We start from the raw sequence: 15,183 nt of genomic DNA on the forward strand, positions 1-15,183 counted from the left end.
ACAAAAACTTAAAATATAAAACAATATTACCCATAACCATCATTAAAATCTCTCCCAAAGGCAAGATGCTTTCTGTGGCTGCTGAACAGATATTTCACTTTTGCAAAGGCTTGATTGAGAGATTCCACTCAGAAGTCCATATCTACTGGCTTGATAAGCAGAGCTCTTGAGTTCTTTTAAGTTAAGGATAATGCTCTCTCTGTGGCTGTTTTCTCTGAGAAACATTATAGCTATAGGAAGTACCTCCCATTAGGTAAATGGAACTAATGAAGTAACCTAGGAACTCTCAGATGCACAAGGTGGGTACCAAGACTGAGAATATCATATTCTCAGGGTTGCTAGTGACACACCATGCTCTAAGAAGAAAGACAAAGGCAGAAGAAGAAAATCAGGGACTTGGGCAAGCATATGTTTTCTCTACTATATTTTTGTAGTCACCATTGTCATTTTGGGGGGATAAAAAAAAAAAAACTCTTGCCCATTCTCAGTGGAAGTCCAAAGGAGAGCTATCAGAGTCCTGAATCAACATACTCAAAAGTGAGCGTACATCCTTTCTAAAGTTCTAATCTTTTATGGAGGAAATGTTCCCTTGGCACCACTGATGCAGCCATTTCCCCTCCCCATCACTGGAGACAAAAGTTCCATTTAAGAGTTCCTCAATCATGAAAGTGGAAAGGAAACAAGACTGACAGTTTGTGGGGGAAGGGCCCAACTGGGAGTGGCAGTTGGGTCTTGTGACTAGCACTTCCTTCCTGCCAGGTGGGTCTTGCGTCCTGGTGTTGGAGGAGAGTGGAGCTTGGTCAGCCCAGTCTGGAGTGGCATGCTCTTCTTGGTTCAGCCCAAAGACACAGGCTTCTAAAGGTTAGAATTGTTCTTGTTTGCTTTCTGTGTACTGCTAAGATTCTGAATTAGAACAATGAGAGTAGACGGGAGTGGGACAAACTCTCCGCCAGCCTCTGGGGCCTGGCCTCAGGTCTGAAGCTGAGAAAAACTCCAATCCCAACTAGTTATTAAACTTTATGTTATTTGAATTCGCAGTTAGACAAGTGGACTATCTTTTCTGGTCATAGAGGGAGCTGAACTTCAGTTTCAGTCATTCAAAGACAAACCGTCCTTATTGGACCCCTGCTGTTTCCTCTCATCAGGGGACATCTCCCTCCCTTGCCTCACCTAGCAGTGTTCCCTCTCTCCCCTTAACTCCTCCTTACCCCATACAAACCTCCCATTTATCCCCCTGTTTTCCAATCTTCCTATTTCCTTTCCCAATAAATATTACAGCTTTTGGCAGAGCCAGCTAGGTTTTCCAACGTATTTTGTCAAGAATTTGAGAAGTTGGGCCTGCATACATTTCAAAAGCCTGTGTGACTGTGAAAAGTAACCATTTTGAGAGCAGGTCTGAGTGCAACTAATCTGCCTAGTGATACCACACCCAAAAGAAACCACTCCTCCTGAAGGCAAGAGGGGACTCTTAAAGGGCCAGACTTAAAAATTTTTTTCTGTTGTAAAAGGCTTTTCAAGATACAAGACAGCAAAGAAACTATTACTTGCCATGGGTAATCTAGCTTGGATTGTGTATTTCTTGTATATGTTTTACGACTTATTTTTTGTCACGATTCTGGATTATATTTATTTTCTGCTTAGCATCTATGAAACTTTGCAATGGCTGAATATAAGTATGTATCGCTTGATTTCATTCATTCCCACATATGCTGGAGCATTATTCTTAGTAACCAAATTATACTATGCCCTAAAAATAGGTGTGCATCTAATTTTTGGAAAAAAAACAAAACATAATGAAATGGCTGTGACTATTTTAGCTATGAAGGAGGAGATGATGCAAATAAAGGAAATGATTAAGCAACTAACTGAAGAGAAACAATGTGGCAAAGGTATTAACACACAACAAGACATACCTAAAAATAACAATATGTAGTTCAGCAAGAAAATACAGATGGGGCTGAAGGTGGAATACCAATATTGCCACTAAGAGATCAGACAAGCCTACAACCAGATAGCGGCATAATTCATATTAAAACACATAAACTTTTACAACAGCTGACCTTGAAAGTCTGAAAAGATGGATGCCTTCCTGGTTTTCAGAACCAATGAGATGTTTAAAAGAATTTAAAAGAGCAATTAGACTTTATGATCCAGATTTCCAGGACACTGAAATTCTTCTCTCAGAATTATTTTCAAAAAGGGAAAAACAACAATTCATTGATGAAACTAGAAGAAATCTAAATTTAACATCATGGCCAGAGGAAGGAACAGACTTAGAGTTATCTAATAATGAAAATCTACATTACCTAAGAAAAGCCAGAGAAGACTTATTAGAGGCAATGAAAAGTTTTTCAAACAGACCAGATACTTGGGGAAAATTTGAGAGATTAAGACAAGAAAGTGGAGAACATCCATCTGAGTTCCTCGATAGAGTGATTGAAGTAGCAGAGGATGTGCTTGGATTTGAAAATTTAACTGAACAAAATCTCCAACACATAAGGAGACAATTTGTGAAAGGCAGTAACACACCTATAAGATCATATTTTAAACTTTAATACCCAGATTGGGAAACACTAAGTCTGGAAGATTTAAGAAAAACTGCAACTTACATATTTTCAGGTCATAAAGAAATGCTAGAGGAAAAGGATGAAATAATAAAAGACCTTAAAGCCAAGCTCAAGAAGGCAAATAACTAAAGTAAATATAAAGAAATTGAAGAAATAAAAAATCTAGCCACTCTCCAATCATACAAACCCACAAGAAATTACACTCAAAGCAATCAAAGGAGAAATTTACCCAGGTGTTTCCTCTGTAGAAAAATGAGTCACATGGTTCGAGACTATTATTTAAAGGCACAATTATTCCAAGCTAATAACAAACCGAGGTCTTGGAAAAGCAAAGTAAAGTATAGCAGCAATAATACACAAACAAATGCAAAATGTTGTGATTATAATTGCAAGAAATCATTGCAAGCACCAAATTTAGAAACCATGGAGAGATACATCCAACAAGGAGTGAAACCACGTTATTCGCAAGTAGTCTCAGATGCTGCCAAACAAAGTCAGTTATGAAGCCAGGTACATGGGGTAACATCAAAAGGGAAAAATGGGAAAGGAAAAAGGAAAAATGAAAAGGAAGGAGACTGCATGCAAATAGAATGTGAGGTGCCAAAAGCACAAAATAAAACTAAAGAACAGATAGAAGAAGAAATCCAATTAGATAATGATGTAACAGAGATTAAAGAGAAAATTTTTGGAACAGTGGAACAATCTACAAAGAAAGAAGGAACAAAAGTGGCAACAGTCTGTAATACAAAAACTGTAAATGAATTTCTTGAAGCACATGAGCTAAAAATAGAAGGGTCCAATGGGGAGGAAAATGCAATAACAGAGAACATTTAAATTAGCAGACCTCCTGGAGACAATGACTCTGAAAGCAAAATGCTATTACACAAGAAAATACCCATGACATAATAGAAAAGCTAACTTTAAATCCTTATGCAGAAGAATTCCAACCAATAGTAAATGCACAAGAAAAAACAAACACAAACATGGTTATGACATCCTTAAGTCTCCATGATAATGCAATTCCATTGCAAACTGATAATGAATTGCAAAATGAATGTTCAAAGCAACAAGAAAAGTCTGTAGAAGAAGAACAAAACTGGTATTTGAACAAAATAGAAATAGAGGCACCTATGGTCCAAGTGTACCAACAAAATGAGAACACAGAACCAAGAGTTATGATAAAAGTGGGTAATGAGATCTACCCAGCTCTAATTGATACAGGAGCAACTAAATATGTTTTAAAAACATCTCCTGAAGACAGCCAAATCACAAGTTACGTCCAATTTAAAGAGCTTGCAAAAGACTTGGGGAATATAAAGATCACCAAGCAAGAGTCAATGCAAGACACGAATCACACAGAATCACTATATTCAATAATGTTTGATTCAGAAAATGAAGACCAAGAACTTTATGAATATATCAAACCTTACAATCAAGATCACAAAGCTTTACAAGAGGGAAAGACAGATAATTACATTAACAACTCAAATCAAGAACAAATGATTCAGTCAGAAGAGTTAGTTAAAGAAATAAACTACACAATCACAATAGAATAAATGCTGGCAGCATTGGGAGTCAAGAATTACAAAGAACATTGTGAAAAGTATGTGGAAGTGGATAAAGTGGATAAAGACACTAAATTTGCAGTACAAGAAAATCATATACCTGATCCAAAACAAAAGGAAGAAGAAGAAAACAATGTAATGCTCCTATCACACCTTCCCTTCTCTGATGTAGAACTTCTCACAAACTAGACTGTCAATTAACAAAATATATACAAGCTTTACAGACAAGAATAGCAGAATTGCATGAAATGGGCCTTGATACAACAAACAGTACCCCTGGATTACAATTTGCACAACATCAAACCAGGAGACATAGTATACTTAAAAAATTTCAATAGAAAATTGGCTACAGACATAAAATGGACTGGGCCACATGAAGTATTGCTTACTACCCCAACAGCTATAAAAGTTGCAGGGAAAGACTCATGGTTTCACTGTTCCCACGTGAAACCAGAAAAAGTTCAACACCATTGTAACAGACATCGAAGATAATTAGACAATAGATAGGGCTGAGAAATGGAAACAAAAATTAATTAATATAAAAGCACACTACAAAGAAATAATAGTGACACATAATGTTTGAAAGAACTTTCCAGCCCAGAGGAAAAGCAGCCCAGAGGAAAAGCAACCCAGAGGAAAAGCATCCCAGAGGAAAAGATTTTAAACCAGCCCAGAGAAAAAAATATCAAGAAAAGATGCTAGAGACAAGAAACAAAGAAGAAAAGCCGAAATGGACAGCTAAGACTTTGAACTTTGTAAATTTGTTTATATAAGAAGAGGACAGATTGAACATGAGATTTATATGTAAGACTGAGTGTGTTGAAATAATAAAACAAAAGTAATTTCACATATTGGGGAAATAGCATGCATCACTACATAACATGGAAGAAAGAAGAGATCCATCAGTCAACATGAGAAGTGGAAATCTGAAGAAAATCTATGAGTATTAATTCAACACAACACTATTAGACACAAAACACAAAATCACTAACATACTGAGAGACCTTGTTTATATAAACAAGTGTCTGAAATTGTATTTATGCAAAATGTAAATATGTATATAGTTAGTTCCATAAGGTCTTAGGCAAATAGAAAGATCAATAGATATATCTCGTTGACTGACATTATGATGTGGAACAATGTATATTGTTGTATTATATGTAAATAATTTCTGTAAATAATCTATTAGTTTTAGTTAACGCAGAGTAAGTAGTATTAGCACTAAGATTCAAATTTCTTATAATAGTTTAGTTCAACATTTTTTGTACTGAATTTATTGTAAAACCCAAAACTACCCTTACCCAAACTTTCCTGCTAAGAATCCTTAGAGTAGATTTAGTAAATTGGTAACTATAATATAAATATGTGACCTTGGGAAGGTCACAACAAAAAAAAAGGGGACGATTGTGGAAAGGAAACAAGACTAACAGTTTGTGGGGGAAGGGCCCAACTGGGAGTGGCAGTTGGGTCTTGTGACTAACACTTCCTTCCTGCCAGGTGGGTTTTGCGTCCTAGTGTTGGAGGAGAGTGGAGCTTGGTCAGCCCAGTCTGGAGTGGCATGCTCTTCTTGGTTCAGCCCAAAGACACAGGCTTCTAAAGGTTAGAATTGTTCTTGTTTGTTTTCTGTGTACTGCTAAGATTCTGAATTAGAACAACGAGAGTAGATGGGAGTGGGACAAACTCTCTGCCAGCCTCTGGGGCCTGGCCTCAGGTCTGAAACTGAAAAAAACTCCAATCCCAACTAGTTATTAAACTTTATGTTATTTGAATTCGCAGTTAGACAAGTGGACTATCTTTTCTGGTCATAGAGGGAGCTGAACTTCAGTTTCAGTCATTCAAAGACAAACCGTCCTTATTGGACCCCTGCTGTTTCCTCTCATCAGGGGACATCTCCCTCCCTTGCCTCACCTAGCACTATTCCCTCTCTCCCCTTAACTCCTCCTTACCCCATACAAACCTCCCATTTATCCCCCTGTTTTCCAATCTTCCTATTTCCTTTCCCAATAAATATTACACCTTCAACAAGAGTCCATAGCACATGTCTCACATAAAGGGGTGAGCCTTATTTGATACCTAGTTTCAACAATAAATCAATAAGCATTTATTAAGGACCTACTACATGAGTGGCACTGTGCAAGGATGTTGGGGTACAAATTTGAAAGGAAAAAAAGCAAAAGGATCCCTGCCCTTAATTATCTTATATTCTGCTGGGTGCTGGTGGACAGACTACACAAAAACAAGCAAATGCATGCAAAAGCATGCAAAATTAATATAGTTACAGAGAATCCAAAAAAGTCTTTTGATGGAGATGAGAACTGAGTTGAGTCATTAAGGAAAGTAAAGGTTCCTAGACATAACAATAAATTCTAGCTATGAGTGATATTCTATACAATAACAGAGGTGGGCAATATAATTTCTATGTGGAGAACAGCAAGGTGGCCGATTTTACTGGGGTATAAAGTTTACAAGGAGAAATAATATGCAATCAGACTGTGACTATAGTCAGATTGTGAAATGCTTTAAGCACCAAGCAGAGGAACAAGCATGTTATCCTAAAGGTACTGGAGAAGTATGGAGCATGTAGAAGAATGCAGAGAACCCTCTGTATTGTTAGAACTTATAGGTGCTACAATAGATTCAGAGAAACAATATGTCAGAGCTGTAAAGAACCTTAGAGATCACCTAACCCAACTCCTTCATTTTACAGGAGTCAAAAACGAGACCCAAAGAAGAGGAATTTGTCAATCAATCAGCATTTTAATGACTTCCTTTGGGTCAGGCCCTGTATTAATTGTCAGGGACATAAAGAAAAATGAAAAAGCAGTCCATAACCTCAAGGAGCTCCCAATCCAATGTAGGGGACAACATGAAAACAAAGATGCGTAAATAAGTTGACTTGTTCACTATTGCGGAGATTCATTAGTGGGAAAATATGAACCAAAATAAAGCTCCCCTGCTACCTTTTTTAATGCTCTTTTCAGGTTGTACAACCTCCTGTGGTTTTTCCCCTTTAAATTCCCATTTAAATTTGTGCTTTTATTTGCTTTCACTGTATTGAATAAGGATGTTTAAAGTTTCTAAGGCAATGCAGCTCAGTCACTGAGTCCTACTAAAGGCAGAAGTGTAGAGGCAAAACTTTCCATTAGCCAAAGCTCAAGTTGAGGAACCCTTCTCAAGTCTAGAATCACTACCAGTGAAATTCAAGTTTTCTTAACTAAATGTGGAGATTTACTGCTAGTTGCAGAGATAACATATTTTTAATTCACATAGCATTTTAATTAATAAAATTAATTAATTAATAAAATAATTGAAAGCTAAACATTCTGGAGGACAATTGCTGATCTCAGAATAGAATTCACACATCACACACACACACACACACACACACACACACACACACACACACACACGACAACAAAATTCATTTTATAGCAATGAAATCTGCAAAATAACCAGAGGTTTGCCAGAATTACAACTAGCTAAACTTTCCTGAAAAAATACTCCTCTTGCTCTAAATCTATTTAGTTTTTCATTTCCTTAGAGAACTTACAAATACCAATATTGTCTTTACCTAAGTTTTATGCCATTTACTAATCCACATGTCAGTTCCTTCATGCTTCAAAATCTGTTCATCTTTTTTAAATTCTTTAAACCTACTCTCTATAATCTATCAATTAATACATGATGATTGATGGTCTTTTCTTTCATATATTCCTTCATTCATTAAGAGCCCAAGATAAGAAAGGAAGAATCTCACAGAATCTTAGAATGGGAAGGAACATTGGAAGCCATCTAGACCACTAAAGACTTGCAAAGCAAAAGGAATCATAGAGCCTTTGCTTGAAAAGGTATATTATATATATATATATATATGTATATTAAAATCACCATTGAATAGTCCTAATTATAAAGAAGTTCTTCCTTATGTGGAGTCTAAATTACTTCTTTGCAACTTCCACTTGCTGTGCATAGTTCATCTCTCTAGAGAAAAACAGATCAGGTCTAATTCCATAAAATATTTAAATATGAAACTCATGTACCACCTCCCCCTTCTCTTCTCCACAATAAAAATATTCAGTTATTTCAATCAAACCTGATAATTAGTGATCACTAGGCCCTTTTCAAAGCAACTTAGGAGAACAGTCTGCAATTGAAAGATCTAAGTTCAAATATTACCCCTATTTTTTATTACTTGAATAATATTAGGCAAGTCACTTAACCTCACTAGACATGAGTTTCTTCTTTTGTAAAATTATGGAGTTGAATCACTTCTAAATCCCCTTTCATAAGTTCATAAATTATGGGGGGAGGGGGCAAGTGCATCCCTAACTTTTTCAGATGGAATCACCCTCTTGCCTTAACCCTATTTAATATTTAACTTCCATGAAACAAGGTTATTAATACAAATTTTGTCATTACCTAAGCTTTATGCCAGTTACTTAATTTTATATCTGTTTCATTGTTTATATCTGTTTCATCATCTGGAAAATGGGTATGGTGCCTCTAAGTTCTATGGTACTGAGGTACTGAGGTACTGAGGAGATAAAAAGAGACATAGTCTCTGCCCTATTGAAACGTAAAATCCAAGAAGAGAATGCATGCTCAAACATAAAAAATTATGTAATACCTATAGGATAAACTATAAGAGTATGAGAAAGATATAAAATATCACTTGAGTTTAGGGAAAGAAACAATCACTAGGAGGTTTTCCTGGCCATCAACAAGTATGATCAAATGATTCCCACTTTATTTTCAGGCATCAAGATAGATAACAGAACATTTTGGATGGCTGCCTAATGGACCACCTGAAATCATAATGTGTGACCACCTACTCCAGTAGAGTCATACTTGTAGTTCTGTGCGTGATTGCTGAATTTAATCTCTCTTCCTAAACTGACTCACTTATTTCTAATCAGTGGCAACTTTCTAAACAATATGAGCAAACTCCTACATCCTTACATGCAAGTGACATCATCACTTAACCTGAAAAGGGTATGTCAGCTACCTTAAAAGAAAATATATACATCTACTTTCTTTAACCTAAAACTTATAGTTAACACAAGCACAATACCCAAAATATATCAGCAGGGTTCAAAGCATCGAATTAAAACAATTATGCTGGGATACTAAACTTAAAATACTGGTATACTGGACAATTAATAATAAGGTCACAGGATTGGAGATGACAAAGGATTTTAAAGGTACTCAGTTTGAACTCTCTTATTCGAAAGATAAAGAAACTAAGATCCAGAAAGGAAAAATGATTTACCAAGATCATACAGGTCCTAGAGGACTCTGAGTCACACAAGGGCAGAATCAAAACCAGGATTTGAATTCTGTTCTTTAGATTCAAGAAACAATTTTCTTGTCAGTGAACAATGGTGACTTCAGGCCATAGAGATTCTTTTTCTCCATTTTCTCTCAGATCCATTCTATTATTAGAGCATTAAAATATTAGTTAGAAGAGAATTTAGAGATTATCTATCTCAAGCCTTTCATGTTACAGATGAGGAAACAAATGATGCCAGGAGTGAAGTTTGTTCTGTTCTAAGCCAGTGAAGACCTGCTAGAAGTTTAAAAATCTCTATAGTTAAAATATGCTTTTAAAATGTAATACCTTTAAAAATGTGAAGATATCCCCTAAAATAACATTTACTGATTCATCTAAAACCACCCTTTCTCAAAGTGGGGAGGGGGAAGGAATTCAGGATCTCAGCTTAGTGTCAGGCATTACTCATTCAGCAGTCTTTTCTTCCCTGAAACTATGTCAACATTATGAGCACTGCTCTCCTCCCTTAGTTACCACCATCTGCTGCCTGATGGGCTCTACCCCATCCCCCAATTATCACCTTATTCATGACCTATCCTCCCTTTCAGTCCTCCATTCAGGTATCCATTGTTACCTCTCTTTCTTGAGACAACATAAACCCTCAAGATAAATTTCCCAAAGCTGGCACAGGCTAAAGATAGAAATGTTTTTCAATATCTAATATCAATATTCATGGATCCATGATTTCACCATTCCTTCCATTGATCACATCTCAGGAGAGGAGTGTTATATAGTCAAAATGGCAAAAGGCAAACAGAGTAAGTCAGAAGAATCCTAGATTCAAATCCTATCTCAGATACCTACTAGCTGTATGGCTGAGAGTAAATCAAATAACCTCTCCAAGGATCAGTATCCTTTTCTCCTAAATTTGCCAGCTGCTAGTGCCTTCCTTTATAATTAAATTGATTCATATCTATGTTGTATATGTATATACATTTCCCTAACTAGACTGTAAGCTTAAGGTAAAGGAATTTTTTTGGTGGGGGATGAAAGGGGGTTGTCTTTATATCCCCAGGACTTAGTTCAGTGCCTGACACAAAGTAAATGCCTTATAAATGTTTGCTGATTGACTAATGATTAGTATCTCTTTCATAAGATTATTGAGGGAAATGAAGGAAAAAGTGTACATGAAGTACTTGGCAAAAATTAAGAGTGCTGCTATGAATATCATCTGATCCAAACCTTCACACATTATTTTCCTTAAGCCAGCCTTCTAGTGATAGGCCTTTCTAAATTTTGTTAGCCTGGTCCTTGGATGACAAGCATAATATCTATTGTGAATTGGGTATTATATCTCCCTTTCTCACTGCCATCTCAAGCTTATTTTATTATATCAGCACATTTTCATGGAATTCACCAAAAGGAAAAGAAAAAGCACTAAACCCATTTATAAAAGAAAGAAAGAAAGAAAGAAAGAAAGAAAGAAAGAAAGAAAGAAAGAAAGAAAGAAAGAAAGAAAGAAAGAAAGAAAGAAAGAAAGAAAGAAAGAAAGAAAGAAAGAAAGAAAGAAAGAAAGAAAGAAAGAAAGAAAGAAAGAAAGAAAGAAAGAGAAAGAAACCCTATTGATTCCTTCATTAAAATGTATTTTCACAGATATTTATAATTGAACATCTATTAGAAAATCTTGTAGAGAACACTGTGCTACCATAGTAAGAGGGCAGGGATAATCCAAAATTTGATAGGATTGCAGCCATGGTGGAGTTTAAGGTCTGGTAGGAGATATTACTCACATATACCCTAATAGCAAGAATATAAAATAACATAAAACAAATACATAGAGGTACAAATCAGAAGGCTATTTAATTAGGATAGAAGGACATTGCCCACTGGGATGATCTGGGAAAATTTCATTGAGGAAATTATATTTGGGTTAGACGTTAAAGTGGGGGTTCTTAATCTGGGGTGGGCAAATTTCAGGAGGTCCATGAACTTTGATAGAAAAAATGTCTTTATTTCAGCATAATTGATTTCCTTTGTAATTTTATATATTTATTTAAGCATTTATAAACATTATTCTGAGAAGAGTCCATAGGTTCTAACTATACTACCAAAGGGGTCCATGATACACAAAAAGGCTAAGAAACAAAAGATAGGAATTGATTAGGCAAAAATAAGGAAAATGGACTCTCTAGGACAGTGTGAGGAAAGATGGGCAAGAAGAAAACGAGAGTAAAAATGGTAAAGAAGGAAGAGTAGATAGTCTAATTTAGCTAAAACATAGAATGTTGCAAGATGAAAGATGGGATTAGATTGTGAAACTGGTTGGTGCCAGGTTGTGAAGTCCATTGAACACTAAGCAAAGAAATCTGATATAAGAGTCAGAGAATATTTTTAAACAAAGGTATGGTATAACCAGATCTATGAATGAAGAAAATCAATTTGATAGTGGTGTAAAGGATTAATTGAAACAAAGAGAGGAAAGAGAATTAGGACACTCTTTCCATAGTCCAGGCAAATAGAAATGAGAGCCTGGACTATGTTAGTGACAGTGGAAACAAAAGGAGGAATTGAAACAGCCAATGTCCTGGTTTTATAGATGAAGGAACTAAGGCATAGACAAATTAAATGATTTGACTCTAGGTCATACAAATGCTAAGCAACAGAACTAGGATTCAAGCCCAAGTCATCTGATTCCATATTTACTTCAAGGAGTAAAAGTGAGATATATTGCTAAATTAAATCCAAGAGGATTAGACAACTGATTAAATATGAATAGTCAGAAATAGAAAAGAGTCAAAGGGAACTCCAAAGTATCCAACATAGAGGTCTGAATAAATGGCAGCAACACACCATTCAAAAAGCTTTGAATTTGAAGCTAGAATGCTTTGCATTTGGCCCTGAATAATTTCAGATACTGACAAGTTGTCCAAGGGAACATACCCTAGCTCTGTGACACACGTCACACATGCCAAAAAGGCTACACAGAACCTCCCAGAATTCTGTCCTTAAAGAGTGTATAAAGCCAGTGATCCCAAGCCATCAAAACTATGGAAAAGAGAACTTTGTTAGAAATAGATGAAGGTAAGAGGATCATAATTCTGGACGTAGAAAGGAATTCAGAGGCTATCTAGACAAATTCTTTCATTTAAAAGCTGAGGAAACTAAAGTCCAAGAAGGCTCTCTGAGGCATGCCAGGAATAAACATAAGGGGTTTTTCTTCTTAAAAGTTTTTCTTCTTAAAAATCTCATTGTCTCCTTTGAGTCTCTTATCCATGAAATTAAAATGTCATGAGCTTTTTAACCATTATTTATTCAGCAAGCCCTATATCAAAATGAAATAGGAACCTTTAGTTTTATACTTTTCAACTGGCTCCTTCTCATCCTTTCCATTTGGTTCTTTTGCACAAGACTGAAGGAGAATACAGAAATGGTGGTAGATCACACTGATTTAAATGAATTCTAAGTCACCACTTCAGAGCCCCAGGAGAATGCATTATTTGGGTCAGTTCCCTGAGAGTATTATTTTAAGTATGCAAATCCTGTCAGGGTTGCTGTATTTGTGGTTGAATTGAATATGAATCAAAGGCTTAGACCATCTTTTTCATCCTTTTCAGATTATAAAGTCTGAAACATCTACAAATGTTTTAGCCAATTGAAGTTTTGACTGCTTATATTCATCACTGTCACAATGGATTCAGGGAAGGAGAAAGTCCTGCCCATCAGATAATATCTAGATCTGGAAATTGGAAATTAAAATTATTATTGTCTAGAACATAAAACTCAATTATAGGAGAAGTCATTGGGGTAGTGATAATACACAGTGAGGATGATGGGATTACATTTGAATTCTGAAGCCTCTTGTGACTGATTTAAAGTCCCATTGGCCTCATGGGAAACTAATCAAAGGATTCCTGTTGAAAACAAGCTTCTTTGACTCTTGGGTGAGATTTCTTGCATTTTTAGAAGAAATTCCATTGGCATATTATTAAGATGACCAGGTTCCTTGGAAGAGCTTTTCTCACTCTTCATCTGAATCATCACCTTCACTAAGTCATTTTATACAATATTGTGGGCCACATTATTAAATTCCATTCCTCTAACCAAGGCTGGCTTCTCCTGGGAGTTCACCACTTATCTGTTTCTTGGTCTCTGTTGTCTCCAAAGCACAACTTTCTAAATTCTGCTATGTTGATCCTTTGAAACCCATTGTGTGTGTGTGTGTGTGTGTGTGTGTGTGTGTGTGTGTGTGTGTGTGTTTCATAACTTAAGATTTTATCCACAGTCACCATTCATTGTGAGTCACCTCACCAGGAATCTAAAAACCCTCCCTGTAACCAAGAACAGAACAGAAATAACTTGTCTTTTGTTTAATAGGGAACAAAGTTCATCTCTCAGAATTTATTCATTAAGTATTTGGAATGCATAGGGTCCAAAAGTTTTTATCTTCCATCTTAAAAATATGAATATCATTGTGATCCAATAGGCAAAGGAGTGGACCTTCAAATTCTTTCTATTCTCTGCTTACCAGCAACTTACTGGATGACATATACTTCAATAGACCTTTCTACTCATCACTAAAATAGGGGACTGTCATTAATGAATTATGTGGAGTCTGTGAGTAGCTCATTATAAAAAAAAGTCTTTAAAGCATTTGGGGGGTAGTAACCCTGTATGCCACACAACTGAGAGATAATAAACCTAATTGTCTCATGAAAAGGGGCTCTTCCCCTTTGGAGAATGCAGTCATACTGGCACATATCAGAGAAACCAGGAAACAAAAGGTTCAGTGTGGTACATGAAAAGGGCATTTGCTCTGGTATCAGAGGAGTTGGGTTCAAGTGCATTTTGATCACCTTCTACCAAAGTCACCTAGATGATCTTAGGCAAGTCATCTTGGAGAAACTCAATTTCCTATCTTTAAAATGCTGGTACTGCACAGGAGTCAAGATGGTGGCTTAGCAAGCAGCAAAAGTTCAGACCTCGTGGAAGACCCTTCCTTACCGATACAGACTGAATGCTCCAAGGGCACCGAAATCCAAGCTGAACAACAGGACAGAAGCAGAGAATCCTTCTTCTGGACTCAAATCAAAAGGTACGTCCCCCAAAAGCCAGAATCCGAGAATACTCAGGGTTAAGGGGAAGGCAGAGGGTAGGTCCCAGGACCCCTCCCCCACAACCCAGAGTGCTGAGCCTGCGGCAGCAGCGGGAACCTCTGAGTGGGCAAAGGTGCTAGTTTGGAGGGTCTACCTTGTGAGCAGCGAGGCACCGGCTTGGAGCATCCCCCTTGTACAGCGGGGAGGAAGCCAGGGAGAGACAGGCCCTTGGCTGGGTCCCTCCATCAGGCTCCAGCCTCACCTTTGCCTCGGGGCACAACCAGATCAATCCAGTTGAACCTAATTCAATCAGAACTCCTCAGAGTTTAGGGAGGCAGGCAAAGGCACTTGTGGATAGCAGAGAAGCAACTGGAGAGAACTGGAGAAAGCCTGGGCGGCCCAGCCTTCCAGGAGTCTTCAGAGCCTCAGAGCTTCATACCACATACAGCACAACCCACTTGAACTCAATCCAATCAAAAACCTCCAGAGGACAGGGAAGGTAACATTTCTCCCCTAGAGACTGTACCAAGAGATCTGACAAAGCTCCAAGAGGGGAGACTGACAGCCCCAAAACCAAAACAAAATGAGAGGAGCAAGAGCACAGCCAAATACGGGGAGCAAAGAAGGGGTAAACTCGAGCAAACAACAGAAAAAGAAGAAAGAAATTACAATAGACAGCTTCTGCACAG

This window comes from Monodelphis domestica, chromosome 1, assembly GCF_027887165.1.
Source record: "Monodelphis domestica isolate mMonDom1 chromosome 1, mMonDom1.pri, whole genome shotgun sequence".
Taxonomy (NCBI): domain Eukaryota; kingdom Metazoa; phylum Chordata; class Mammalia; order Didelphimorphia; family Didelphidae; genus Monodelphis; species Monodelphis domestica.